Raw genomic sequence first — 21,649 nt, forward strand, 5'->3', positions numbered from 1 at the left:
GGAAAGCATAGATATTTCATACTCCAAACAGTCAAGGTCTTATCATGCCACCAACTTATACAGTTAACTTTAATATTGCAAAACTATTTCAGAATAAAAGCACCTCTATTTAAAGAGAAGATATAACAAATAGGATGGAGTATATATGGGTTAGAAATACACAAGTTCTTACAAACTCAAGTGCAAAGGATTTGCTCTGTTAAGAACTGCAGATGGAAGATAAACTGAGTCATAATTAGAAATTATTGGTGACTACCTGGCAATTTATTATATACTTCCCCATAGGTGTCGAAACATGTACAAGCTCATAAGTACATTCAAGTCATTTGGTAAGAAGGAAGAACAGTTGGACAAGAGTTTATTTCCCAGAAAAAATAGCTTTTCATTTTTTTTTAACTGCCGCACTGTTACATTCCCAGAGATGCTGATCAGTAGTTTAAAAACACATGAAGCTGGGCAGCCCCGGTGGCTCAGCGGTTTAGCGCCACCTTCAGTCCAGGGTGTGATCCTAGAGACCAGGGATGGAGTCCTACATTGGGCTCCCTGCATGGAGCCTGCTTCTCCCTCTGCCTGTGTCTCTGCCTCTCTCTGTCATGAACAAATAAATAAAATCTTAAAAAAAAAAAAAAAACAAAACACATGAAGCATCATTTTCCTCTTACTTAAAAAATGAAGTATTATAATATGGAGAAACTGTTTTTGTTAAAAATGCAAATGGGTAAAAAACAGTAAAAATTAACTTTTGAGCCAATGCAAGTGTTAACTTATCATTACCCACCTTGTACCACTAAAACAAGGGGGTGAGTGGCAAATAAATACTTGTAAGTCCCTTCATTTTTATTTCAGCAAATATGTACCCAATGACTACCATGTAATGAACTGCTGTAGGCACAGGGCACTAAGGATGAGTATGGCACACCCTCTGGCCCTGAGTAACTTCCTAGACTGTGACATACATACAAAGCACATAAGAGAGGCAGTGTTGGCAAGGAGACTCTAGAAATAGCAGAGGCAGTGTTGGCAAGGAGAGACTTCGGAGAGTAAGCTCTACTGGCTGTCCTCAGAAAGCAAAAGGAGGGAAAGGAAAATGCTCAAGGAAAGGAATCACAAAAAAGCACCACCTGCTAGTAAATGTCAGGCTCTGTGCTAAGCCCCAAGGAACAAGGAGACAGTTTCACTGCCTTTCAAGAGCTTATAGTTTACGGGAGACAAGTAATGGTCACTGATCATATAACAATATACTCAGTGTAGAGACAATTCTAAGAGATCATAATGTATTCTGAGAGGTTCAAACGCATTTTCAAGGAATTTGGACATATGAGTCAAGATCAAACCACAGTGTCAGGAAGTTATGAAGCAATAACAGAAATGAGTGTCCTTATTTGAAGTGGTCAAAAACCTCTGTTAGCCTTTTTCTTCCTACCTAAGGGGAGCACTCTGTCTTTTGAGTACTGATTACTCTCTCTCCAGGATATCTACCATATGCTGCCATATATCAAGAAAAATCTGGGACACATGATAACTAGACTTACTGTGGTGATTATTTTTCAATATATTAATTTTTAAAAAGATTTTATTTATTCATGAGAGACACAGACATAGGCAGAGGGAGGAGCAGGCTCCATGCAGGTAGCCCGATGGGAGACTCGATCCCAGGACTGCGGGATCATGCCCTGAGCCAAAAGGCAGACACTTAACCACTGAGCCACCCAGGCATCCTCATTTTTCAATATATATAATTATGAATTATGTTATGCATAATTATTATGAATTATTATGGTATGCACCTAAAACTAATATAATGTTATGTCAATTATACCTCAATATAAACAAATGAAGGAAGGGAAGGAGGGAGGGAGGGAGGAAGGAAGGAAGGGAAAAAAAGGGAAGGGAAGAGAAGGGAAGGGAGGGGAGGGGAGGGGAGGGGGAGGGAAGGGATCAATGAGCTTATTTTGCCTTTCCGTTCTAGATTATAACCTGAGACCAGGAGCTTTGTTCCTTACCTTAAGATGAATGATAATTGGGACTGACTTGTTATCAAAAATTCTAATCTAACTCCCTCACACGATGAGTAAAACCTGGTATCCAGTAGCTCTTGTTCTTGTACATAAATCCTAAAATCTTATTTTAAAAAACAGAGCTAGGGGTGCCTGGGTGGCACAGTTGATGAGGCATCCAATTCTTGGTTTTGACTCAGGTTCTCTCTCTCTAAAATAAATAAATCTTAAAAGAAAAAACAAAACAGAGCTACAATGATTAGGGGAAATCAGTGATGCATAATGAGCCTCTATTACTGCTGTAATTCTAATATTAACATCAAGACCAGGCCTCTCCCTCATTCCCAAGCCCTCTTACTCATGTTATGTCTCATCTACCACCAACTGTAGAAAAACTTCGAATCCTGGCCTCAGCTGCCTTTGGTTCCTAATGCAGGTGTAGAGCACAAATGCCTATTTGCATTATCTTGCTATTGTTTTCTCCTGCTGGCAACCTCTTTCAAGTTGGTTCTGGCTATAGAATCAAGACTGCTATGTCCCGTGCTATCCAAATATCCACTGACACACACATGCACATGAGACAACAGACTAAATAACCCTGATGACTCAAGACTGACTTCTGGAATAGTCATTACAAATCAAACCATGAAATTCTTTAAAGAAAAAAAAAAAACAATGCCTAAAGGAAGAGGAGAAAAGGAGAGTTGGAGCTAAAGCTGCAACCTCTGAAAGTCAGTGTTCAGTCCAGTCCAGACCCACTCAGCCCAGCAGCCCTCCTACAACAAAATGTTATCAAACATAAGAATAAAAAGTCAGGGAAGAGACAGTATACAGAACTGCATCCGACCAAAAGGGCCTCCAGAAAATTTCAAGAAGTGTTTTCTGATGAAAAAGAGCAAGCCAAAAACATCTGGATGGCTAACATAGCTTTAAACAAAGAGATACTTGTCAGGGCTTGCTACGTGCGCTCCTTGCGATCCTTAAAGGGCAATAAAACAATTCAATATTTTAAGCTAACTTTGGGAGAGCTCAGGTTTTACCAATCAAGGCCAACCTTGCTGATTTCTGTTTTTCATTGTTTGTAGAATGGTTAGTTCACCAAAAGTATATGACTATGTTCGGAAAAAAAATACTACTACTCCAGGTTTAAAAATCCCATCTCCATTCTAACGACATTGGATGGGAAGTTACAAACAATAAAGCAAACTAATAAGAAAAAAAAATAACAGGAAAAATTATTTTACATGATAGGTAACTCCAAGTGTGTGAGGCTTGTTACCAAGGGAATGTTATATATAAGAGATAATATAAGTTCCAAAAGTAATGAGTATCCCCCACCAAATGTGTAAGTATACTTACTCAAAGTATTAAATTTCAACATAGAAATCAGCAAGACATGGGAGGGGGGAGAGGGGGATAAACAGGCAGAGCACAGAGACTTTTAGGGCAGTGAAAATAATCTAAGACCATAATGATGCATATATATATCATAACATTTGTCCAAACATACAACACTTGAAATCATGAATGACAGCATGCCACTCCTCATCTTCCCCAACCCACTCTAGGGTTGGTAGAGGAGGTGACAGGGCAGAGAAGTCCAAGGTTCAGCAGCTAGCTGAACCAGGGCAGGAGTGCAAGAGGTCCTAGTGCAGGGGCTCCAAAACAGACCAGGCTCAGTCACTCACCGCTGACAAAATCCAAAGGCAGAGACAGGAGTGGTGGTGAAACAAGAAAGGAATTTATTTCAGTGAGGCCAACGCCAGGAAGACAGCTGACTAATGTCTCCAAAGTGCTAAAAATACGTCCAGGTGTATGTCTGGAAAATGTGGGACAAAGGATGGTGGGTATATGCAGATGGAAAGTAAAGGTCACCGCCCACCTGCTGCAGGGTCAGTCGTTAGGGTCTGGCTGGCTCAGGGCAGTCCTTAGTGCCTGAGGGGTAGTTTCAGTTCCTGTCAGGGGTGCTTCACCCACGGGTCTTCTGCCTGAGTTAAGAGAGAAACTGGAAAGAACTTAATAAATTAGGAAGTGGAGACTGAGGTCAAAATGGAGGCGGCTGGAGTCCTCTTTTAGGACCACAGGTAAAGGGTCTGGGGCAGAGCTGTTGGCATGTGCTGAAGGGAAGTCGCGGGCAGGGGAGAGCAACCAGACAAGTAAAGAGTCCCAACAAAGGCTCCTGTCAATGCCAAAGAGAGCTATCTGATAAGCACCAGGTCATTCGTAGTAAGGAAGGACTTACATAATACTTAACTTCAAAGTACTTAGACAAAAGCAATGTCTTCTTTCCAAAGCTTTAATCATCACGTCTCCTTTGAAAATCCTTTCCCTGATTTTGTCTGGCTTTCTATGCCCCCTAGAGAAATTTCATCCACTTAAAAATGGAAACTCAACCCTACAAAACTCATCTATTTTGTACATTTAGGAATAAGATACTCAAAGCCTTGGAAAATATCCAGACCTAATCAAAAGCAAGATTCAAATAGAGAGCAGACTTCCAGTCTAACTCCCTAACAGACATAAATTACACTCCCACAACCAAATGGATTTGCACTTTATTTGAATTCAGGTATCTTTAAACCAGGAGCATAGATAGTGATTAAAAACTGTAAAGCATAACAGAAAAGGCCAAATATGAGTTCAAACCCAGATGAGCCATTTACTAGCTAGGAGAAAGGTCCTTCATATCAGTGAGCATCTCAGAAAACTCCAGGACCTTTACCACTGCCACTAGCTCTGAGTGGTTCTCTCCCCATCAGTCCCTTCAGGTCTCTGCCCAAATGTCATGAAGACTTCTCCAAGTACTCTAACTCAAATGTGCAAGCCCCACTGCCTATCCCCCTGTACCTTTCTCTAGTTTATTTCTTTCTACATCATTTATCACCAACTAATAGGTTTCATTTATTTATGATGTTTCCCCCCAACAAAGATGTGAGCCCCACAAGGTCAGAGAGTTTTATTTGCTCTACTTCCTGTTGACTCCCCCAGAACCTAGGATAAACCTGATCCATAGCAAGAACTCAGAAACATTTAACTGAATATGAACAATATAAACGAGTTAATTCAACCCTCCACTTAGGTTAATATCACCTATACTTCAGGGTTGTTTGTAGAAATTAAAAAAAAAAATGTTTTGCCCAGACTGAATCATGAAGAAATAGTCTAAACAGACCAGTTACTAGTAAGGAGACTGAATCAATCATCAAAAACCTCCCAACAAACAAAAGTGCAGGACAGATGGCTTCACTGGTGAATTCTACATTTAAAGAAGAATTAAAATCAACACTTCTCAAACTCTTCCAAAAAAATAAAAGAGGAAGGAACACTTCCAAAACATAAGAGGCCAGCATTATACTGTTGCCAAAACCAGACAAGGCTACCACAAGAAAAGAAAACTATGGACAGCATCCCTGATGAGCACAGATGCAAAAATCCTCTATTAAATATTAGCAAACTGAATTAAACAGTACATCAAAAGGACTATACAGCATGATCAAAGGTAGATTTGTTCCAGCAATGCAAGGAGGGACCAACATGTTACCAATACAAAGGATAAAAATCATATGGTTCTCTCAATACAGAAAGAGGATTTGACAAAATTCAACATCCATTCATGAACTGAAAAACTCAACAAAGTGAGTATAGAGGGAGTGTATGTCAACATAATAAAGGCCAAAGATGACAAGCCCACAAACAACCTCATAAAAGAATGCTTTGCAAATGGGCTGGCATATAGTGAGTATTCAACAACTGTTAGTTTTCTTTCTTTTTTTTTTTTTTAAAGATTTTATTTATTTACTCATGAGAAACAGAGACAGAGAGGCAGAGACACAGGCGGAGGGAGAAGCAGGCTCCATGCAGGGAGCCCGACATGGGACTGGATCCTGGGTCTCCAGGATCAGGCCCTGGGCTGAAGGCAGCGCTAAACCGCCGAGCCACCTGGGCTGCCCTCTTTCATTTCTTAAGTCAAACATTCTGCCAATGTAGAACATTCCAAGTGGGAAATTCTAAGAGTGTGCCAGAGAGATCTCTGAACCCACTGAAGCACATGGGGAAAAGTAGGGTTGCCTATCACAGTGCCACTCAGAGTAGCCTATGACCATGAGATTTTGCTATCAATCTGCACTAAAAACAGTGCAGAAATAAACAAGTACTTAGAAATTTAAAATTTGACAGAGAAATTTTATATCTGCTGAATCTTTTTTTTTTTAAAGATTTTATTTTTTTATTCATAGACACAGAGAAAGAGAGGCAGAGACACAGACAGAGGGAGAAGCAGGCTCCATGAAGGGAGCCCGATGTGGGACTCGATCCCGGGTCTCCAGGATCACACCCCAGGCTGCAGGCGGCGCCAAACCGCTGCACCACCAGGGCTGCCCTATATCTGCTGAATCTAAAGAAAAAAATCGAGACTTGTATTCATATGACTTTTTAATTTCATTTTTCTAGTAATCATTTTTATTCCTTTACAGAAGCATCAAACAGCAATGGACTGAATGTTTTTTGTTTGTTTGTTTGTTTGTTTGTTTTTTAAAGAAGAGCCTCAATCCTCACTATAGTTTGGAAAGCACTGGCCAACAATGCTTAATGTGGCTGAGGAAGCTGCAGAGCACCAACAAAGCTAACCTACACTACATGTCCAGAACTGTAATTTCATGCAGGGCTCCAGGCCAAGAGAGGTACAAATAAGCCGGTGGGTGGAGACATAGGCTCAAAGACCAGGAACTGGCTCAGGGATCCAGACCAGTTCTAGAATTTAAAAGAATTCTCAAAGACAGTATTTCTTAGAACTTTTTTCTATACATGTCATTAGTGAAAGAGTCCCAGAGATCCAGAGAGAAGAAGAGACAGACAAAGGGGCATGACACAAGTTGAGGATGACATTTTCTTGATTGTGGTGATGATGTCATTAGTCAAAACTTACAGGGGTGCCTGACTGGCTTAGTTGATGGAGTATGCGACTCTTGATCTCAGGGCTGTGTTAGCACCACTCTGGGTGTAGAGATTACTTAAAAATAAAATATTGACAAAAACCTTACAGTGTAAAATTCAAATATGAATGGCTTATTTTATGACAATTATATCTCAATAAAGGGAAATTCATGGAAGGCAAAGGAGAACAATATGACATAAGGATGTGGGTACAAAGTCAGAGTTAAGATATAAGTCTCATGATAAAAAAAAGCTACAGTTACTCAAATCTTCAAAATAACTTTTCTAGTGGCCCTGTAATAGGCCATCTGTAATGCAATCAGTATTTCGACATTTATTCATTGTTTTATGTATGTGTTTTATTATAGTTTTGCAATTGATGCACTAAATTGACATTTTTCAGTAGAACTTTACCCTTTACCCACCTGTTTTAAAATTTAAGGGTCAGTAGTTCTTAGCCTGCAGGCAGAATGTCAGTCAAATCTGGCTGAACTCCAGAAGAACAGATGATGCAGAAGGAGATATTCTCTCTCAACAAATTTTAAGTCTCTCAATTGCCATTCACATATTGAATAGTTCTCCTAGTAATGTCGTTTAGCCCAAGCCTTTCTATCTATATTTTCTTACCATATAGGATTATGTGGTAAATTCTCAAAAACTAAAAAGAGTCTTCAAAGAAAGAAAAGACTAAATGTTTACAATTCACACTATTTGCATAATATTATGTGAGACTACTGTTCCTCAGTTCCCCCAGAATGCTAGTCCAACCTAAGGTGTTATATTTCTGTAACTGTATCTATCATCCTACCTTAGTCAAATGATGTAGGTAACAATTATATACTTTGTATTGATTTTCAGAGGTATTTACACTGCTTGTAAATAGCTCAAAGAGAAGATCTAGTATAGCTGGACAGCAGAACCAAACATTTCACAATTACTATTTACACTAATATGACCTACAGAATCACTGTTTTGAAAGCTCTTATCATTTCCATACAATGTAATGTGATCAAGGACCCAGACCTATAAACTTTACATAATAGTCTGCTCTCAGTTTCTCCACCCTAAAAAAGACCTTTTTCTCCCTTTAGATAACCTTATAAGGTTATCTAAAATGACTTGTCTTCTTCTATCATTATTTATAAACATTTTATCTTCTGTACTGCATTATAATTCCAACGGAAGGATGCACAACATTAACATCACTCACAATAAATAATATATACAGATACTTAATACTTAATGAAAAAAGGAAAGGAAAGAAGATACAAATAAAGTTTCTATAATAGCCCAGAGATTTTAACAAGAGAATCAGACATTTGCAATGTTTTAGCAACTCTGGAAATGCTACCATTAGTCAAAAAGCTATACATACACATATATTTCCCCTCCCTAGTTAGCTATTCAGTGCTCCTATGGACTGAGTTTTTGGAGAGTCTGTTTTTTAGTCTATTTTTTTAGCTCACTTTAGGTGAAGGGGGAAGAGCTCTGTGCTCTCCGCTTCCCCTCCACCACCAGACCACAGGTCTGGGTACCTTCAGTCCAGCGCTGCTGACCTCCATGCCTCTCCCTTCTGGCTCCTGCATGTTAACTTTCCCTGTTCTTCTCCACTTCCTCTGTGGATGGCCACATGCCCTCGTGAGATGCTGCCCCCACTGTAAATCAGAGTACGAAGAATACAGCCTCTTTGAGTCCTTGGCTCTTTTTCTCCTCCACATCTGTTTGCTTCTGGGAGCTCAGGGCCTCATTAGTTTGCCATTAAAAAGGTTTCCTCCCCCACCACCAACCTGCCAGCAACTTCTGGATTCCAGAGACTTTGGATTTCTGCAAAGCTGGTGTCTCCGGAGCCAAAGAGAATATCTTATTACTGTAATGCCTTGATTTTCTTTTCTCCACATGAATAAATATAAATAATAGTTCAACTCTGTCTAAATCAAGGAAACAAATTCTCCATAATTCTTATAAACATACCATACAAAGATTTACAGATACCTTTCTCCATCTATGTAGCAGTAAACAAGGGGAATAATTAGCATTATTTCTTCCCAAAATAATGGTCTGTCCCTTGTCTTATCACTCTCTTTCCTCTCTCCTTGAAACAACAGTATGGTGGGAAAGAAGTCTCTTCTTCAACAACTGATGCTGGGAAAATCTCATACCCTATGCAAAAGGATGAAACTGGATCCTTATCTTAAACTACACACAGATATTAACTCAAAATGGATTTGGGATCTAAATGTTTAAGATCCCAAACTATAAAACTCCTAGTAGAAAACATAAGGAAAAAGCTGCATGACTTCAGATTGGGCAATGATTTTGTAGATATGACACTCAGCACAAGAAACAAAAGCAAAATAGACAAATGGGGCTACATTAGACCTCAAAAATTTTGTGCACCAAAGGATAAAATCCTTAAAAAAAAAAAAAATCAACCTATGTAATGGGAGAAAATATTTGCAAATCATATATATAAGAAGGGGTTAATATTCAGAATATATAAAAAACTGTAACTCCAAAATGAAAAAATCAACCTGACTAAAAATTTGGGCAAAGAAGTTGAAACAGTTTTCCAAAGATGATATACCAATGACCAACAAGCATTCAAAATGATGCTCAACATCACAAAACATCAGGGAAGTACAAATAATGGAGAAAACCATAAAAAAACAGATTAACAAGTGTTGGTGAGAATATGGAGAAGTTGGAACCTTGTGAATTATTGGTGGGACTGAAAATATGGAACTGCCATAAAAAAAAAGTGTGGCAGTTCCTCAAAAATTAAAAATAGAACTATCGTGATCTAGCAACCCCACTTCTAGGTATATATCCGAGAAAACTGAACACAGGCTCTCAAAGAGATATGTGCACACCCATGTTCAGAGCACTATTTATAGTAGCCAAGAGGTAAAAGCAACCCAAATATCTATTGATGCATAAACAGATAAACAAACTGCGATACATGTATCTATGCAGTGGTGTACTATACAGCTTTAAAAAGAAGGAAAGTCTGTCACATGCTACAACATGGATGAAGTTGGGGGACATTATGCTGGGTGAAATAAACCAGTCACAACAGGACAAATACTGCATTACTTCACTTACATGAAGTATCTAATGTAATGAAATTTGTCATATAGGAAGAATGATGACTACCGGTGGCTGGGGAGAACAGGAAATGGGGAGTACAGAGTTTCTGTTCTGCAAGATGAAAAAGTTCTGGATATCTGCTTCACAACAATGTGAATATACTTAACACTACTTAACTATGCTATGCACTTAAAAATGGTCAAGATGGTAAAATTTGTATGTTTTTTTAATCACAATAAAAACAAAACAAAACAAAAATCAGTACAATATATTTGAAAGAGCCTGGGTGTGAGTCTTACAGACCCAAGTTTGAAAAAAACATGGTCAGCTCTGCCACTTACTATGTGGCTGTGGGAAAGTTACCCATTCAGAGTCCTTTTCCTCAAGTGCATCACCATCATCAAAGCAGCTAATGCAAATTAAAGGCTTACTGGGTCTTGTACTGCCCTGATGATTCCCCAGGAACCCATGCCTCACAGGAAGGAAAGCAGGTGGGACTATAGTCCCCACTTCACTGGTGAGGAAAGTGGAGCAGAGAAGTGGCCTGAATTGCCCAGGCCCCAGCATAAGTGATGGTGCCTGGTAAATCCTAAAACACTTCATTTTATTGCACACAGACATGAGACAGGGCTAGTAATGCAGAAGATAAAACCAACAGCAAGCATTAAGAACAAAAGGGAGCATAACATATAAAAGAAGCCACAAAGATAGGATTAAGAAAAGTAATTTTACCTTTACAATTTACATTTCTTTAAAGATTTTATTTTTTATTTATTCATGATAGACATAGAGAGAAAGAGAGAGGCAGAGACACAGGCAGAGGGAGAAGCAGGCTCCATGCCAGGAGCCCAACGCGGGACTCAATCCCGGGACTCCAGGATGGCACCCTGGGCCAAAGGCAGGCGCGCTAAACCGCTGAGCCACCCAGGAATCCCACCCACAATTTACATTTCTGAGGATTGGTTTAAAAAGGTCATCTATTCTCTCACCCTGTCTTTTAAACAAGTTCATTCTCTTCCTAAGCATTCATTTTAATATTCAGCTGTCTTCCAAGACAGAATTTTAACTCTACATCAAGATGCAGTGTAAATCAATTTACTTCTTACTTTTTTCTCCAGCTAAGACAGGAAGGAGATGGTTAACACCCTCTGTGATAACTAAATGACTCAATTATGTGCCAGTCATATTTTTTTGGAGACCTTTGTTCCTACCAAATTTTAACTGTCCACTTTAGCTATCTTGCCAGGAATCATACCACCTTGGTTAAGCCCTAACATGATGACATCACTGTAGCAACCTTACATGCATCCCACTTCAACCCCCTTTGTGGAATGCAGACAGGGTATTCAGGAGAGGAAAAAAAAAGTTACCCCTTGGCTTTTAACAGTACCCAGTGAGCAAGGCTGAGTTGAAAGAATCAAGTATTTCAAAGGTCAATTTGGTTATGGAGCAATTCTGGGTTTAGACAGAAATGGACAAAGGTCAGAGATCTCATCCAGCATACATCCTTCCTGAAACTACAGGTTTTTCTGAAAGAACTGGGGCAGAGTTCTGGCCCTGTCTGATCTTGTAACCCTGGGCTAGAATGACTGCAGTACAATATGCCTGTTTTAGATAATTGCAATAGACAGGTTCCTTCAGGCTACGGTGTGTTATCCACACCCTTATTTCTTTTATCCTCATTTTTTTGTGTGTGTTATCATCATCCCTTACACCTTTTAGAGAACCTCAATTTCAGCTTCAGCCCTAAATTTAATGACACCATAGCTGTAGCAACCTTATAGACCTTCCACTTTCAACCACTCCTGTGGAACTTAATTGTATGCTCAGTCTCAGCATGTGCTAAGCCCTAAACCAGCAGGTTTATCTGAGAAGAGGCATAGCATAATGGTAAAAGTAAGACTGGGTTTGAATTCCGCCAGCAGACAGCCTTTGAACTTGAACTACAACATTGGCTCTGCCCTGGGTCTCCAGACTGTCATCCTACCCTGCAGATTTCATAATTGTGCAACCCAATTCCTGAAGATCAATCAATCTCTCTCTCTCCATATATGCACACTCACATACCCTACTGGTTCTGCCTCTGTATAATGCAGAATATTTATTATTAATTTACTATGTGATCTTGATCATATTGCTTACCCTCTTCAAATCTGTTTCCCCATCTATAAAATGGCTAATAACAGTACTTACTTCATAGTACTTACTTTCTTATCTTTAATGAAGATAAAATATATACAATATGCTAAACTGGGATTCAAAGAGAACTTGAGGTTTAATCAATTCCAAACGTCATGCTTCCAGCCACTATCCTGCTCCTTATGTTTAATCAAAGGGATTCCACACATCTAAAACCAGCAAATTGACTGTTAAGATTTCTTTCAACTAAAGATTAGAAAGTATAGAACTCTTCTATTGTGGATCTTTCCACTGCCCCTCAAATGATAAGTACTTCAGAGAATAAAACGCAATGGAGCTTCTCCTTTAGGGAGACTGCAACCCAAGAGCTGGGAGATGCTTAGGATATTTCAAGCAGGTGAAAAAGATGAGAAGAAATGGCTGAAGGTGCCTCTACAGTCTGATACTGCATGATTCTTTAGAGTAAACATCCAAACATTTACCCTGTCAGCACATGTCACTCTGGATGTGAGCCACATCCTTTAATTTACATCAATTAAAAACAGTATCAACAGAGTGAGAGATTCTGTTAGAAGGCAAGTGACAAATACCATCACCACAGACAGTAAGATGTATACTTACTTGTGTTTGTAGTCAAAAGACAAATACAGCTGATTTTTTTCATTGAGCTACATTCATTAGGGAAGGCTGGGGATCAACCTCTCTGTTGTCGAACTGGAACTAGAACCATACCAATTGGCCTTGAGCCACAGTGCTGGCAAAACCAGTGGTCATTTAATCAAAGCACACACACACACACACACACACAGACATCATTCTGGTTCTACTAAAAGTATATTTCAAACAGAAACATTGGTTAAAACGTTTTGTTTTGTTTTGTTTTTACTAATTCAACAAATACTAACAGGTACTCATAGATGTTGCAGATGTATCAATGAACAAAACTGAAAAATCTTCACCTCGGTGGTCTTCAATAGTATCTCCATGGAGGACAACAAAATTAAAATCCATCCATCCAACCAAGGGGTGTATGTGTGTGTTTTAGAGAAACGTGTCGGGCGAAAAGTAAGGGAGGGAGATCGGGAGTGTCAGGGAAAGAAGAGTTGCAATTTTTGGTAGGGTAGCTGCGGAAGGCCTTACTAAGGAAGCCACATTTGAGTAAAGACCCACAGAAGGTGAGGGAGTGGGCCTGTGACAGAGCATTTTGGACAGAGGAAAGGTGATGAAAGTTTCAGGAATGGAAACCTGGCTGGCGAGCTTGAGAAACAACAAAGCAGGTGTGGTCGAAGGGGAATGAATGAGGGGAAGACCAGTAGGTGGTAAGGCCAGAAGGCAACAGGAGGCCAGATACTGTAGGCTGTGGCTTTTTCTCCGGGTATAATGGAGATCCACTGGAGACCTCTGAACAAGAGTGACAGAATCTGACTTAGATTGTGACAAGATCACTTTGGTTTCTGTTTTAAGAACAGCCTGGAGGGGTGGTGAGGAGGGGAAGAAGGAGGAAATAAGAATAGTTAGGAAGCTAACGCAATAATCCAAATGAGAAAGTGACAGTGAACTCATTATTACTCATTTATTCACTCAGCAAATGTTCATGAGACACACCACTCAGTGCCAGGCTTTCTGCTGGCCCCAGGAATAGAGTTGAACAACTCCACTCAGGAAGGGCTCTAGAGAGCCAGTCTCTTCCACCTTTCCCTCTAGGCAGGACATGAAAAGGTCAAAAGACTTCAAACTGTATACTCCATGGTGGTAAGGGTTGGGGTGGACCTCTATTTGCTTATTGCTAAATCTCCAGCACCTAGAACAGTTCCTGCTATAAGTATCTGAAGAATAAATGACTATCAAATAATGGCTTTCAAGGCTGATTTGGTGCCAAACTACTTTATAAATGGTTGCCTATTTGTTTAAATGTTAATTAACTAATATAAACACAGACACACACTGCTCACAAGTATGTGTTGAAGGAGACTCTTCAGATTCCACAGCAACCATATCACAGAATATGTTCAATTTCACACAGGGTTTCACCTGAGGGTAGGGAGTAGAATATTACGAGTCACAAAGAACATCTTCTAAATATGAACAATATGATCTCCACTAAGAGATGAGAGTTTTATCATGCCCTTTCATAATTCTGAAGTGGCATCTAGTGTAATACAAAACTAATGGTGTGCTGCAAAATAAAATAGTTTCTTAAGTTATTAAGATAGTAGATTATAAGACCATAGTTAGAAAGCTATACTTTCAAACTCCTGAAGGAACATAAGTAATTCTAAATCACAATTAAAATCAACTCATATTTACAGAGTAAGAAATAAATCAAAAGAAACCTTTTCATCATATGTAATGTGAGTTACTTGAGGTGAAGTTAGAAGTTACTTTCAAATGTTTTACTTTACTTTAAAAGTTGTTTTCAGGAACGCCTGGGTGGCTCAGTGGTTGAGCCTCTGCCTCTGGCTCAGGGCATGATCCCGGGGTCCTGGGATCAAGTCCCACATCGGGCTCCCTGCATAGAGCCTGCTTCTCCCTCTGCCTATGTCTCTGCCTCTCTCTCTGTGTCCCTCATGAATAAATAAATAAAATCTTAAAAAAAAAATAAAAATAAAAAATAAAAGTTGCTTTCAAATGTTTTAACATGGTGGAGGCCATTTCAGAATAGCATTTCTAACAGCCACGAAGTCAAGGATTATTACAAGTATTTACTTCCACAGCTTTCGAACATGGATTTTACGTGCAAGCTAAACTAAAGTCAACCTGGAAGGGCATATAAATTATTCCATATGGAATAGCTTCTGGGAAGAGGTGAAGCTTCCTGATCAATCAATCCCAAAAATCATCATTTCCCCCAATGGGAATGGAGTGCTGCATCAGTCACTTTGGCAGTATTATCTTCCTAACTTTAAACGTGTTCTTAAAAGTTCTCTCATAGTGGATGTAAAATGATACCTGTATCCAATACATTCTGCAGATGAAGCCTGTCTGACTAAGTCATGTTAAAAAAGGATGAAACTGCCAGGTCAGAAATGGCACTTTCAGTATTATAAAAATACAAACATGCACTGGTGAGCTGATAGAACCCATTTTACAATTTCTAGGAAAGAAAGGGTAATCAATTTTAAATCTATGATTATCTTCTAGTATATTTCAGAGATACTGCAACAAGAGTTCCACAGTGACTTTCTTCCTAATTCTTTCTGTACCTATAATATTTAGGCATCTAATAATCCAATGTTATTTCTGTTTGATAGAAAGTGTTTTTAGAACAGCAAGATCTTCTATTTTATACTCATATTTCCTTCATTATATATTCAGCCTTTCGTTTTTCACAGGTCATAAAGATGTTAGTGTGTTTACTGATAGAAGTAAATCAATTCATTCTCATCACATACACGAAGGAAGGTACTTGGACCTCAACAATCTCATGAATTATTTTACACTTAAATCTTTGACACATTAACTTAGAGAAACTATCAATTTTCTAATTTGATTAAGGAGGAGAATATACACAAATCTGATAGTGTGTATATTCCAAGTGTTATAAAAGGGTGAGTTCATGAGTCCCATGTTAAACTACTAAATTCTCTAAATTAATGAAAAAACTACAGTCCCAAGAGAAAAAACATAGATCCAACTTATAGTCTATTTCTAAACATATGATAACTATTCATTTTTTAAGAGTCAACTTTTCAGCAATTTAGTGATTCCCCAAAATGTTAAACATAGAACTATCATATGATTTTCAGGTATATACTCAAAAGAATTAAATGCAGGGACTCAAACAGATACCTGTACACCAATGTTCATAGCAGCATTACTCACAATAACCAATACAAGCCCAGGTCAATGGAAATAACCATAAATAGGTAAAACAGATAAGCAAAATACAGTGTATATATACATATATATGTATGTGTATATACACACACACACACACACACACACACACACAAACACATATATAAACACAATGGAATATCATTCAGCTATAAAAGAAATATAATTCAGACACACACAACATGGATGAACCTTGAGGACCTTATGCTAAGTGAAATAAACCAGACACAAAAAGACAAATTCTGTGTAATTCTACTTATATAAGGTATCTAGACTAGTTAAACAGATAGAGACAGAAGTTCCTGAGCGCTGGGGGCAGGAAAGAATGGAGAGATCTTGTTTAATGAGGACAGAGTTTCTATTTGGGATGACAGAAAGGTTCTAGTTATAGTGGTGATGGTTGTACATAGTGGGGTTTTTTTTAAATTAAAGATTTTATTCATTTATTCATGAGAGCCACAGAGAGAGGCAGAGATATAGGCAGAGAGAGAAGCAGGCTCCGTGTGGGGAGCCTGATGCAGGACTCGATCCCAGGACCCCGGGATCATGCCCTGAGCCAAAGGCAGATGCTCCCATGAGGAGAGGCTTAGGGAAATAAATGATAGCTTGAGAAGGAAGAATTTATGTATAATTGGGATTCCAGAAGAGACTGAGAGAGAGAGAGAGAGAGAGAGAGAGAGAGAGAGAGAGAAAGAGGACCACAAAGTATATTTGAACATATCATAGCTAAGAAATTCCCAAATCTGGGTTAGGAAACAGGAATTCAGATCCAAGAGATAGAGAGGACCCCCCAAAAAAATCAATAATAACCATTCAACACCTCAACATTTAATAGTGAAACTTGCTAATTTCAAAGATAAAGAAAAAATTCTTAAAGCAGCACAAGACAAGAGATTCTTAACTTATATGGGGAGAGGAACGCCTGGGTGGCTCAGCGGCTAAGCTTCTGCCTTTGGCTCAGGGCATGATCCTAGAGTCCCAGGATCAAGTCCCACATCGGGCTCCCTGCATGGAGCCTGCTTCTCCCTCTACCTATTTCTCTGCCTCTGCGTGTGTGTGTCTCTCATGAATAAATTTTTTTAAAAATCTTAAAAAAAAAAAAACTTTATATGGGGAGAAATATCTGATTAACAGCATACCTCTCCACAGAGACCTGGCAGGCCAGAAAGGGCTGGCAGGATATATTCAGGGTACTAAATGAGAAGAACATGCAGCCAAGAATACTTTATTCAGCAAGGCTCTCATTCAGAATAGAAGGAGAGATAAAGAGCTTCCAGAATAGGCAGAAACTGAAAGACTATGTGACCACCAAACAGGCTCTGCAAGAAATATTAAGGGGGACCCTATAATACAAAGAGGGAGCCCAAAGAAACAGTCCACAAAAACAGGGACTGAATAGGTAATACAGTGACACTAAATTCCTATACTCAATAGTTACTCTAAATGTAAATGGGCTAAATGATCCCATCAAAAGACGCAGGGTATCGGACTGGATAAAAAAGCAAGACCCATCTATTTGCTGTCTACAAGAGACTCATTTTAGACCTAAGGACACCTCCAGCCTGAAAATGAAGGGGTGGAGAACCATTTACCATTCAAATGGTCCTCAAAAGAAAGCTGGGGTAGCAATCTTCATAACAGATAAATTAGAGTTTATACCAAAGACTGTAGTAAGAGATAAAGAGGGACACTATATCATACTTAAAGGGTCTATCCAACAAGAAGACCTAACAATCATGAATATTTATGCCCCTAATGTGGGGGCAGCCAGGTAAATTAATCAATTAATAACCAAAGTAAAGAGATATTTAGATAATAATACACTAATAGTAGGAGACTTCAAAGGCAGATCCTCAACCACTGAGTCACTCGGCGTCTCTAGTTGTATACATAGTTAATGTGAACTTAACACCACTGAATTATACACTTAAAATGATAAATTTTATGTTATATATGTTTCACAATAAATAAGAAAATGAATTAGAAATGAGAAGTAAGCTGAGAAAAAAAGAGTCCAGTTTTCAAAGTAGCTCTACCTCCACCATTTCATGATTAGTTTCATTTTACAAATGAGAAAACTGAGATCCAAACCACCAAAATAGGGGCAAAACATGGGTCAACACTCCAGCCAGTGGGCTCCACAGTGTAGTGGGCTCATATTCTAGAAGGCTCCAGAGTCTTGTGGGCTCTACAGTCTAACACACATCACTTCTAAGTGCAAGTGTGCCCTTTTTCAGGACAGTCGTCCCATTCTTCTTTCTTCTGGCTTTCCTTTCCCTACACCAACCTTCAATCTGAGCAATTAAGTGATCACCACGTGGTCAATGCATTATTCAAAATACTAAGAGAAAAATCTAAAACCAGCAGAAAAAGTAGATATTTTGCAGGAGAATCAGCATATACAATACTCTGGGCATCTAGCATCCATTTCTGTGTATGAACATATTATGATGCTTTCAGGTGCTAGTAATAAAAAATATCTAAAAATAAACCATGAGAAAAATTTGTTATCACACATAATTGAGAGGCTGGAGGCAAGAAGAGATGCAAGCATACAAAAGATCAATAGCTCAATGCCAGAGTCAGAAACCCAGGTTCTTTCTCTCTGCTGTAACAACTTTAGTATCAGATTCATCTCAAGACTAATCCCCTCACGAAACAAAATGACTACCAGTGGAAATAAGGCTCCATTTCCATTATCTGAAGACTGATGACTATGATGATGATGAGCAGGCTTCCTTATTTTTTCTCTCCTGGTGAATGGGAGAGAAAATGCTTACCCAAAACAAAGAATCAGCTTTTCCTCAGGACTGAGTCAAACCATCACATGACTATCCCTGGACCATCAACAGTCACTGAGGGAAAACCATGCTCTGACCAGCTGAGACAAAGGACAGATTTGCATGGCTGTCTACAGGTGAGGGGGAAATAACTGGGGAAATAAACCCTGCATTTTGTTACCAAGAAAACCAAGTGAAATGCATGCTGTTATAATGCCACTATACCAGAACATCTTAAAGTTAAATATGCACACAAAGCCTCTTAAGGATCACACTAAAATGCAGATACAGATTCAGTAGGTCAAGGGAGGGGGTTGAGCCCCAAATTCTGCATTTCCAACAGCTTGCAAATAATACTGATGCTGCTGGTCCCTCTGTATACTTAGGAGCTACTCAATACAAGTTCCTGTATTTTTTCTTTTCTTTTTTTTAAAGATTTTATTTATTTATGGGGGGGGGGGGGGCAGAGACACAGACAGAGGGAGAAACAGGTTCCATGCAGGGAGCTGATGTGAGACTTGATCCCAGGACTCCAGGATCATGTCCTGGGCCGAAGGCAGGCACCAAACCGCTGAGCCACCCAGGGATCAATAAAAAATATTTATTTATCCCACCAGGGATCAATAAAAAATATTCATTTATTCATTTGAGGGGGGAAAGGGGGCAGAGGGAGAGAATCTTTAAGTAGACTCCCCACTGAGTGTGGAGCCCAATGTAGGGCTTGATCTCACCAACCCAAGATCAAGACCAGAGTCGAAACCAGAAGTTGGGCACTCAACTGAGCCCCCTAGGCATCCTTAGTTTCTGTATTTCTTTCCTCCTCTCGTCAGCAAAGTACCTGCAGTCTCCTGAAGTTATCATGCCATGTATTTGGGCAGGCTGGTTGCCAACTAGGCCCTGGATTTTACGATCCAGCATGCTCTTCTCAGCTGCAATGGCAGCAGGTGTTGAGTACTGTGGGTGACAAATCATCCTGATGCATCCAGAAGCTAAGAAGCTTTTTACACAAAACACTTGGCAAAATAATCAATGGTGATGAATAAACAATGTACTCTAGCTCTAATGGCAAGCCATTATGATTTTATCACCCCATCTGCATCATAGTTTCTATAATAAAGGAAGATACATTTCTTCAGAGAAAGGCTGTCTTCCAGTAGCACTAATCAAAAGACTCCATACTTAAAACTGAAGGGAGGGGTGACAAGTCCTTGAGAATAGAGTATAGATGCCAGAGGCATGCCTTGGTCTGACCCCTTCCAAAGAAGTAAAGAGTAGTTAAGTGGCAAGTGAATACACGGGACATGAGCAGCAACATGTCTTAGGTGTTTCATGGGATCTCCATAACCAGCTAACCCACAACGAGCTGTCATTCCCCATCCCTTCTTTCATCGCTAGATAGGTGAAACCCGGTAAAACATCCAGCAGTTTCCTTGGTTTCAGAACAAAGAGGTCTAAATTTTTGTTCCCCACTAATGAATGAATTCCCAAGAAGCAGTTTAATGCTATAGGAAATGCATGGATTTGAAATTCCAGGATCCAGGTCCTAATTTTAGCTCTGCCACTTAACTAACCAGCTATATGACCCGACAAGTATTTTCTGAGTCTCAGTTTGCTCATCTGAAAAAAGAGGATGATGCTGACCAAGCCTATGTCCAAAAGTTGTGGGGGATTAAATAAAATGGCACAGGAGAAAAGTTCTTTGCAAATCATGAAATGCTGTACAAATGTCTGTCACTATTGTTCAAAGCTCCCTTACAAAGAGCCATCTCAGGTTTGTCCAATGCCAGAGACCTCCATAACTCTGAAGAATTCTCTACATTCAGAGTGAAAATGATCTGGTCCCTGACTCCTCCATATACAACAAATGTCTGCCGGCATCCACAGTGGCAGTCCTGGGCCTGATGCCAGGTCCCCAGAGATTCAGGGACGGCTAGGGTGGGTTTGCCCTAGCCTGCAATTTGGAATTTCCTGTTCCTTAGTGGTTTATGACACTGATGATGATAGTTTACAAAATGAGGGGTTCTTTCTGAGCAAAGAGAATACCACAAAATTGTAACCTTCACACAAACCGTCATCATTTCTAACGAAAGAAGACTGGTTAGTTTTCTAAAGCCTCTTCCAGTTCTGCCACTTTGGGGTTCTGTGATCCTGAACCTTGCCTCCAAGAAAGCTTAGCCCAGATTCCATCACTATCAAAGCCTCTATTATCATGAATCCCACTTAATCTGCCAAATATCAGCCACTGTCCTCAACTGGCCCTCTACACTTATAAAATAACACTGGCCATTTGTTCAATCATGGAACAATGGTTTTTAAAAGAACTAAAAGTTAGAAGCCCTCTTTTAAATGGCAGCGAGCCCCAAAGGGGTACTCATTCTCTCTCTCAGAAGGAATTTACTTGCATTGAGCCAGACTGAATCCGGGCAGGGGAACAGGAATCACATCAACCACATCAATCCACATTAACCCAGCACCTCCCAGAATCAGCAGCTTGGAAATATTTTTTATTGTGAGGATCTGTTTCTTAAGATATTATGTATTATATGAACTAGAGCATCCATACTACTCCCTTTCATTCTTTCAGACTTATAAAGTGTTCTCCACCTCACCTACCTTCTCACAGTCCTATTATATCTTTAATTAGTACCAGACTGTAGGGCAGCCCGGGTGGCTCAGCGGTTTAGCACCGCCTTCAGCCCAGGGTGTGATCCTGGAGACCGGGGATCGAGTCCCCTGTCGGACTCCCTGCATGGAGCCTGATTCTCTCTCTGCCTGTGTCTCTGCCTCTTTCTCTCTGTCTCAATGAATGAATGAATGAATGAATGAATAAATAAATAAATAAATCTTAAAAAAAAAAAGAAAAGCAAGATGCAGGAA

The 21,649-nt window shown here is 39.5% G+C and overlaps 1 protein-coding gene across 3 annotated transcripts in view; it reads right to left on the reverse strand.

Moving 5' to 3' along the window:
- The window catches only part of LIMS1 (LIM zinc finger domain containing 1), a 146,701-nt gene that overhangs the window by 103,731 nt on the left and 21,321 nt on the right, over positions 1-21,649 (reverse strand). Inside the window, exon 1 of one of the 3 annotated variants that reach the window (XM_025462720.3) lies at positions 8,465-8,567. The exons of the other annotated variants lie outside the window; for them this stretch is intronic. The gene's annotated coding sequence lies outside the window, so the exon portion shown is untranslated. Of the gene's footprint in view, positions 1-8,464; positions 8,568-21,649 lie in introns of those variants that run through there. 3 annotated transcript variants of the gene reach the window in all.

Source organism: Canis lupus, chromosome 10 (genome assembly GCF_003254725.2).
Source record: "Canis lupus dingo isolate Sandy chromosome 10, ASM325472v2, whole genome shotgun sequence".
NCBI lineage: Eukaryota > Metazoa > Chordata > Mammalia > Carnivora > Canidae > Canis > Canis lupus.